Source organism: Perca fluviatilis, chromosome 13 (genome assembly GCF_010015445.1).
Source record: "Perca fluviatilis chromosome 13, GENO_Pfluv_1.0, whole genome shotgun sequence".
NCBI classification, from domain to species: domain Eukaryota; kingdom Metazoa; phylum Chordata; class Actinopteri; order Perciformes; family Percidae; genus Perca; species Perca fluviatilis.
Genome location: NC_053124.1, coordinates 11,574,367 through 11,584,080, shown reverse-complemented (window position 1 = coordinate 11,584,080; position 9,714 = coordinate 11,574,367).

The window sequence follows — 9,714 nt, the reverse complement described above, 5'->3', positions numbered from 1 at the left end:
ACTTTGTGGATGCTTCTAGCGTGACAGTGCACTCATCTGCAGGGTATGAGATGCCATGGATTAGTTTCAACATAAAAGCCTCATCCTAAATCTGCATTTGACTGTTGTCCGTCCTGCCAATAGCCTAAGCACTCGTTTAAACGGCATGCATGTGTGATACACATTTTGTAGTCCACAGAGTTGGGGCTTTGAAAGAAAAAAAACTAAATGTTGTGGCTGCAGAGCTTATTAAGAGATTATCTCTTAATAAGCTCTGCAGCCACAACATTTAGTTTTTTAGTAAATTACACTTTTTCTTGACAGGAAAACTTGATCTGTCACTGTGGCCATATTGCTCCCCTGCTTATGAAACCCACAGACAGGAAGGTGCGAAAATGCGAGTTTACGCCATGTTGAGGAAACTGGGGCGATTGTTTCAAAGTTCATATTTCTTAGCCGTGTTGTTAAGAGTGATGGAACATTGAACCTGACTGTTATCAGGATGGACTTACCTCATTGGAATTTAGACATTTCACGTAGACGGGTGATGTGTTGACGTTGTCGGTCGGTCTGCTTTGAATTCTCCAGTTCTCCAGTTGAATTCTCCTTTACAGTTCCTAGAAATCATATGATGTCATGCTAATCAACCGAATTTGTCTCTTGGAGCAGCTTAGGAGTGGGGAATAAGAGGAATACAAAGGGTCTTAAGAGCTGGGAAAGAGACATGTTTCACTGTTTCGGCCCAACATATTCAATACATGAAATATTGCAGCTTTAAATGCTAACTGTCCGGGCCTCATAAAGATTCAGAGAAAACATGAAAGAAGAGTGTCAAGAAAGGTGGTTTGGGTCTCATCTCACAGCAGGGGGCGGTGATGGGAGAGTTCATATCTTTTCTATTGTGTTCTCAGCACAGCATGGTGCATAACGTGGAAAAGAAGAGGTTATAAAAGCCTATAGAGTAATAATGAAAACCTCACACTGAGCGATATCTAGAGCACAAAGTGTGTGTTTTAATGTCAACAGTGCTGCGGGTCTGCGGGCGATATTTGGATGAAATGATGCAGATATCAGAGAAGCTCCAGGGATTTTGCAGGCACCTCAGAAGGGAAATACTAGGAACAGGAGAAATGTGAGAAAGAGGAGGAGACAGTGTTGCAATGCACAGACAAAACAAACTCCACACAGCAAACAAACAAAAAAGTGCTGCAGGTGTCTTAGTGATAGCAACAGGAAGAAAACATTGGCAACACAAATGTGCAGTGTACACAAGAACTGTTGATAAGAACGGCTCGATCCGGTTTGAAAATTAACTATAACGGCAAATTCCTGGTTACTGCACCCTTCTTACATGACGTTACTTGAACTCATGAATAATTTCAAGTTTGTCTAATGGAGGGCACAATCAGAATTACAGTTGGTAACTAGCTGGCTCATACAGGTTTGATCACTTTATTATGAAAAGGTCTATGAATCAATTTGGGGATGATGGAAGTGAAATTTTGGGGGGTGGGCACCCCCTTAGAACCCAAAACATTTACATAACTGCTAGTAACTTAAAAATATTCCATGTCTTCTTGTTTATAAAGCAGGTCTAGGTACATAAGTACGGTGAAAGTATCAAAATGCAGTGACTTTAAACGAGCTGTCAGTACTTCTGTACGGTTGTTGTGATGTCACAACTGTCACGGTTTCAGCAGGAGGACCCAAATGCAATACTCTTTCACAAACACTTTATTTTGACTCCGCAACTTACAAACTTACAAACTCACAACTACAAACGAACAGGACTCTCACAGGAACAAACAGAGAGACGAACCGACAAGAGACAAAGGAACAGAGGGGTGTAGAAATACACAGACCGATCAACAGAAAGACAACAGAGGATTGGACAAGACAGTAACGAGGAACAGGTGAGAGCAGAAACGGAGGCAAACTGACAAGACAAACCGGAGGGAAACTAACAAGACAGGAAGTGCAGACCATATAAGGGGATGGGCGGAGACAAAGACACATGACAGACAGGTAACCACAGAGCACATGGAAAACAAGCACAAAACACAACACAATACACAAGCAGTCACAGCAGGATCCTGACAACAACTAGGGCTGTAAACCAACCAAAGAAAATCTTGGTCGACTGAAATTCTACTTACTCCTCAACTGATCAATTGGTCGATCGGGGGAAAAAACCTCTGCACGTTATTTCTATATTGACTAAATCGTCACACTCTACATGGTAGTGTCGTGTGTCAATCAAAGCGTTTTTTCCTGAGGAAACTAAGGGCCCTATTTTAACGATCTAAGCGCACGGTGTGAAGCGCCCGGCGCAGGTGCGTTTAGGGCGTGTACGAATCCACTTTTGCTAGTTTAACGGCGGAAAAAATGGTCAGTGCGCCGAGTACAAGGGTTGTACTTCATGTCTTAATTAATCATAGGTGTGTTTTGGGCGTAACATGCAATAAACCAATCAGTGTCATCTCCCATTCCCTTTAAAAGCCAGGCACGTTTGTACCTTGGCGCATTGCTATTATGATGGTGGATTTGCTAAGCAGGAAGGAGAGATTTTCAGGAGAAGAAACTGATCTGCTCGTGCGTGAAGTGAAAGCGCGCGAGCAGATCATACATGGCACAAGCACTATGCCAACAAAACTCCATAATACTATTTCACATTGTAATTTTTTTTTACAATTTTTGTATCTTTTGCATGTTTGTGTGCTGCTTCCCATCCCTGTGTGTGTAACAGTGCATTATAGACCAGGTTTTGTTGGTCAATGGCGCGATTACTTTCCGCTGCCTCAAGATAGCAATATGCCAAGAATGCACTTGAACACACCACCCTGTAAGACCAGCACGCCCACGGGCGCACACAGATGGGCCCAGGTGCATTTGGTATTTCAACGACTTGGGCGCTGCTCGGGAAATTGACAACTGTGTCGAACTTAAACTAGCAAAGACACTTGCGTCGGGCTTTGCGCTGCGCCGGATGCAAGATAAGGCCCTATATGTTTTTAATGCTTTGCAATGGAAACACCACATAGTTACAAATACCAGCAGCGTCTATTCTGCACTGAGCGCTGCATGTTTTTTTTCTTTTTTCTAGTCACTAAGAGTTGAAGAATGTTTAAGGTTGGGTAAAAAGCCATGCTTGTCACTGTCACTTTTTACCCAGCTGGAGGAGGAACGGGTAAAAATAACACAAAGACCAACCGTCAAATCCTACATGTACAAGTGCTGAACAACAACAGAAGAGAAATGAATACTGCTGGACCGTATTTATCTGTCCTCTCCCTACGTGCTTCAGCCTTCCCCTCAGCCAGAGCCAAGGCCAAAGCAAGTACTCTCTACCTTGTCCTAACCCATACAGTATGGTGCTGACTGAAGGCTGCCTTATGAAAGTAACACCAAAGAGAATTTGGTCGTACAAGAGCATATGGACCAACCAATCGATCCAACAACCGACCTGGCGACGTCAGGCCTTGTCACAATTATACAATAGTTAGACAGTTCCGCTACAGTGCTGTTACAGTCATGCCCCGGCTGTGATGATGGTGCAGGGATCAGAGAGTGCAGATGATGAATGCCCGGAAACACTGACCAATCAGAGCTGACTGGGCTTTTTTTGGGAGGGGGGCTAAAAAGTGAGCGTTTCAGATGCTGGTATATTCAGACAGACAGTATGAGAAAAATAATATGTTTTGGAAATTTAAGTTTTTAGCCAGAAGCCAGTATAACGTAACCTAGCATATGAGCAGATCAGCCAACAATTCATCAGTTTCAGTTCAGAACAAATGTGTTAAAGGTCCCATGACATGGTGCTCTTTGGATGCTTTTATATAGACCTTAGTGGTCCCCTAATACTGTATCTGAAGTCTCTTTCACGAAATTCAGCCTTGGTGCAGAATTACGGCCACTAGAGCCAGTCCTACAATGAGCTTTCCTTAGTATGTGCCATTTCTGTGTCTGTAGCTATTGAGGAGGAGAGAGTGGGGGCAAGGTGGAGGGTGGGGGTGTGGCCTTGACCAACTGCCACTTTGCTCGTTTGAAAGCCATGATGTCTCTCTCTCATGGGTGGGCCAAATTCTCTGGGCGGGAAAAGCAGAGAAAGGGGAGGTAACCTTCCTTCCAGATTGGCCCATCTGAGCTTTTATTTTCTCAAAGGCAGATCAGGATACTCAGGGTTCAGTTTACACCTATCGCCATTTCTAGCCACTGGGGGACCATAGGCAGGCTGGGGGAACGCATATTAATGTTAAAAAAACTCATAAAGTGAATTTTTCATGCCATGGGACCTTTATGCTCTTTTCACTGAGCATAAAGACTTTGGGAAACTGCTAGCCTTTGTATTTGGACATTGGCACCTATAGTTGAGACCGGCGCTCTTACTGAAAGCAATTTGCTGCAGACTGTATGCAGAGTTAAAAAAGATAAATGGGCCAGATCAATAATGTACTGTATGTTCTTACTGTACATGTGGAACAGTGTGTGTGTGAACCACGTAGACAGCAGCAGGTATGTGGAAACATACAAAGTAGAGTAAAGGGCACATACACACACATAGTTGCATCATCATATTCACATGTTTTGAAACCAGCAGGAGAAACCAATACAAACTCAGTTCATATCCTCATAAAAGCATAAGCCAAAGTCCAGTAGTAAGGTGTCGATTCCTCCTGAAATCCAATGTATGAAACAAGTCCATTATCACTTTTACCTTTTATTACAGTCATCACCGGCAATAAAATTAAACCTTTTTTGATAAAAATATGCCACGGCATCTAAATTATATTTCAGACTGAGCTCTCTGAGATTTGGTTACTCTGTCTTCACGATGAGTCACGTGCTCGGTGTCGCGTTGGAGGTCACTGTGGTGTGACTGTGTAATGATTTAGCCAGAGCTTGCCTCAGATTGCCACAGGTCATTTTGACTCTCATTACGGGTCAGGTCAAAAGAATGTATGGACGCCAATGTTATATTGCTCAATATCTTGAATGAGTTGCTTGGATTGTTTCTGGTGATCTATCAGATGTTGTGTTGTTGATATCAAAACACTCACTCTTCATGTGACACCGTACATGTAGACAAGAGCAGCTGGGGTGTCATGACAGTGTCCATACAGCTGACTGTGTATGGTTATGCTCCCGGGAGGGTTTATTTATGTTTAGAATGGAAACTGTGAGCGTGTGGTGTACCCACCCCCTGGAATGTCTGCCTCTGTCCCATGGGAGAAAATAGACGAGGACAGCCAAAGGAAATTGGAGTTTGCGAGTTCACTGCCAGCCTGTTGACTCGTAAGCTCTGTGATCTGCGTCATCTCTGCTGCTCCTGCTGTGTTTCTGTTATTTATGCCGATATGTGCATTCCTATGTGCAATACAGTAACATAAAACAGTACAGGCAGTGTATGTTCATTTGTAGAAATAGAAGGCAAATTGACAATTTGAAATCACTAACACATTCCGACACTCTACAATAAACCGATGAACACACTCTTTAGTTAATTATCTCCAAGAGTGAACCATTATCTAAAATCATTAGCCATTATCTTTATTACCTATTATTACCTCTTCTTCCAGTTAATGTTTCCTGCTCTCTTTGACCACGCTTATCTTCTCTCAAATAGTGCCTCTTAAGAGAGCATCTTTAAAGTGTGGGATGTCAGTTGTGCAATGGTTAAAAAAAAAAAAAAGTCTGCAAGCTTTTAACTTTTATTTTTGTATTTCCTGGCAGGCTGGAGTGACTCCAAGGACAATACGGTGGCAGCAAGGGCGATTTTTATGAGCTTATTTTCAGTTTCATTCATTCAAATAGGACTCATCTGAATATAAAGGCTCCTAACCGTCCCGAAAGCCATTAGCTACTGTTTAACATCAGGTAAAAATAAAGTTCAGTTCAGATCTTTATCATCCCTTAAAGCTTTAGTGAGTAACTTTTTGATATTAATCAACGTCCGTTACATTCAAGCCATCGCCAAATGAGTTGCTACAAAGCTAATTAAGACTATCAGCTCCACACAACTCTCTCTGGATTTCTCAGTATGGCTATGTTCAGAAGATTGTGGCTCGAGTGAAGAGAATTACCTCTTCTAAAGAGTCCATCATGTGTTTTTAATCCTCTTTGTCCTCCTTGCATACTAGCAACTGAAGAATTCCTCAAGGGGGAGACAGAAAGTACGCACTATCTTTAAGAGGACATTTTTCTTTTTTCAATATCAGTGAGAAGGTAAGGACTGTTTATATGATGGATCTGTAGAATAGCAGCATTAGATGCCTGTCAACATTAAAAACATTTAACCTCCGCAGAAAATACAGCCTTTGTTGTCCTCTCTTGCATATTGCCTCAGTGTTCATGTCTTTTGAAAGCCAATAACCTTTCACTACAATAACACAAAAGGCCTACACAATAACCACCAATTATAGAACCACTATCTGATACATCAACAGGATACATCCACATAAAAAAAAGTTTATGACCACTGTCCACATGATCAAATGTTCTCCTGGAAGATGATGACTGGACATATCTAAGACAGGTTGACAGCCACTGTTAAATAACTATATCTGTAGCTATCCTATACATGTTTTGTATAGCATAACTGGAATTACGTTAGGAAAATTATATTATATTGCAGCATTTCTGATTGATTTCTGTAACATATATACCATAAAGTTAGCACAACCCATGCTATAAAGAGGTGCCCTTCTATATTACAGTAATAAAGATAATATACTAAGTCTAAAATAGATTTTCTTGTGGTCAGCCTTTAACGCAAGAGTTTATCCTGAGATGTGCATGAAGTGTTTATGTTGTATAAATGTATTTTGGATGTTTGGTTACCTGTTATGCTAAGCTGCTTGTTGGTAAAGAGAAGTGGGTGCGAAAAAAAAAAGAAAGAAATTCATGTTGTGATTTGGAACAAAAACACTTAACTGAATGATCAAGATGTTAGCAAGGGGGTGGAGATAATTGATCTTGCTTGCAGTAAAACAACATGCCCAGCAGGGTGCAGTAAAAGTCCATTTTCCTGCCATGGTAACCAGGGTTGGGATCATTGATGTGCAATGCAGTGGTACCAGGAAATGTGTCTTCTTCAGGTTACACAAGCTGTGTTTTGTATATAGGGTATTTTCTCTCATACGTCAGCAGATCCAATAGGTATTAATGGAAAGCAGCAGGTGAAAGGTGACAGAGCCCCTGGTACTCTGACTTTTACTGAAGAAACATAACTTATATACTTACACACAAAGCAGTTATAACACAATCAAGAGCAGTGGGCACCGAGTATCGGTAGACATCAGTAATAATAATATCTCTGTGTACGGTGACTATATTAGCAAACTTCTCTTTTCAGAGGACCTTGGGACATGCACACAGTGTTCAGGGTCACATAAAGGAGAGAAATATTTTCCTGATCCTTGAGCCAAATCTTTGCTTTTGATCTTGAAGCAGAGTTGGAAGGAGCACTGTCACAAATGAAAAACAAATTACATGTATTCTAATTTGTGGTCTTGTTTCAGGTTTGTATATGGCTATGGTCGTTATTAGATATGGGATAGATATTAGTCTTTCTTTCTTTGGATTTGTGAGGCGTTGGCGTCAGCACACTGCCAGTCAATCATTGTAATGGATTCTACATATTTATGTTATTATGTAATGTTGAACAGTATGAAAATGTTTTCCTGTGCTTATTTAGTAAATGCACAAGTATGATGGGACTAAATGATAAAACGCCACCTCCAGGCCTCCAGGCCAGCACAGCCAGAGGAGAGTAGAGCCTTATGCTTTGGTAACTTCCAGGCTGGAGTCAGAAAAGGATGTTTGACCACATTACACCGGTTCTAAAATCTGTACACTGGCAACCAGTTACTAGAATTTATTTCAAAATCTTGCTGCTTGTCTACAAATCCCTCCGTGGTTTTGGGCCCAGATACATTACATGTCTTACATGATGGTCCATATAAACCTTCTAGGACCCTTAGGACATCTGGGGCTGGCCTACTAGCCTTCATTTTACCTGATGGTGAGGTTTTGTCCTCATCTTTACTGTATTATGACCCTGTAAAGCACTTTGAATTGCCCCAGTGTATGAATTGTGCTATACAAATAAAGCTGCCTTTATTAAACTACACATAAAGGTGTTGCTCCTAACCTTGATTTTAAAGAAACTGTGATTGTCCTGCGTGGCCCATTGTGTTTTCCCTTGTGTGTTTTTCTAAGTTTTGTTTATAGTGGATGATATAAAAAATGCAAAATACTGGTAATGCTAGACAAATTAACTTCTTTTCATTTAGCAATGAAGAAATTTCCAGTTACACTGCTCTGTATCACAAATGAATGCCAATGAATGAATATGATTACTTCAGGGATTGCTGGGGTCACAGTGGGTGATCACTTACATAGCTGACCACCAATTCTCAGTAGCCTATCTCTTTATGTGTTTGTGTGTATATGTGTGTGTGTGTGTGGGGGGGGGGGGTATTGGATGATGTCACAGCTACCGGTCTGACTGACTGAGTGATTAATCACCAGGGTGCTTGGAGTGGGAGGAGAGCGCGAGGGGGATCGGATTGGAATGAGGAAGGGAGGGGCAGAAGACTGATCAATCACAATGATCTACAGGCCTGATCTGAGGATCAGCATCCCTGGAGGATACTACATCCCCACGTTCAGACACAGGCACAAACACACACACACACACACACACACACACACACACACACACACACACACACACACACACACACACACATATGCTGCTTTTCTCCCTCATCCACACTTGGAGCATGTGTCAGCATGGGAGAAATACACCCAGATAAAGGTTGCATAATAACAGCCTGAGTATAGATGGATTTACTGCCATGATTGGAACACACATGCACGCGCGCATACACACGCACACGTACACACACACGCACACACATACATATACACACATGCACACATACACACACACACACACACACACACACACATGCACTCACATATATACACACACACAACAGCCTGTAATCGTCTCCAATTCACATTCTCATCATGGTCACTGTATCTTGCGAGAAGGGGAGGAGGGAGAGAGAGAGAGAGAGAGAGAGAGAGAGAGAGAGAGAGAGAGAGAGAGAGAGAGAGAGTGAGCAGATTCAGGGACGAAGATATAGAGTGGCATGTTATATTTAATGGCGCCAAGTGCAGACATGTGCACAGATACTCAGAAGGCCGTACACAGAAAAAGTCCTGCATCACATATTTTCAAGGAAAGTAAATGAATATTCACAAACTCCACTCCCTCGCCCATCCTCTCTTTCTTCTCTCTTTGTAACCCCCCTCCTCATCTGTTACAGTATCATCTGCTAATTAGGGGTGAATTATTGCTGTTTCAGAGAGAGAGACATCTGTCACTAGCCAGGGCCGACACATGGAGAGCCCCCGAGGCCAGAGGCTGCCACCTGAGAGACCACAGCCTACCATCAGAGCTTCTCCCTGGGGTGTGATCACTTCCCCCACACCCTCACCCACACCATCTCTTTACCCAAACCCTGGTCCTATCCCGGATCTTATAATACATCCATGGATTCACCACCATATTTAACCCCCTTTTTTTGCTCTCAATCTCTGCTCTAGCCCGATTTTTTTTCTTTATCTCCTTGTCATATCTTCACCACCTACTTTTTGTTTTCTTAGCCATACAATGGGCCAAGATTACAGAATCATTTGCATTTCTCTATCTTCACCCCACCCCCA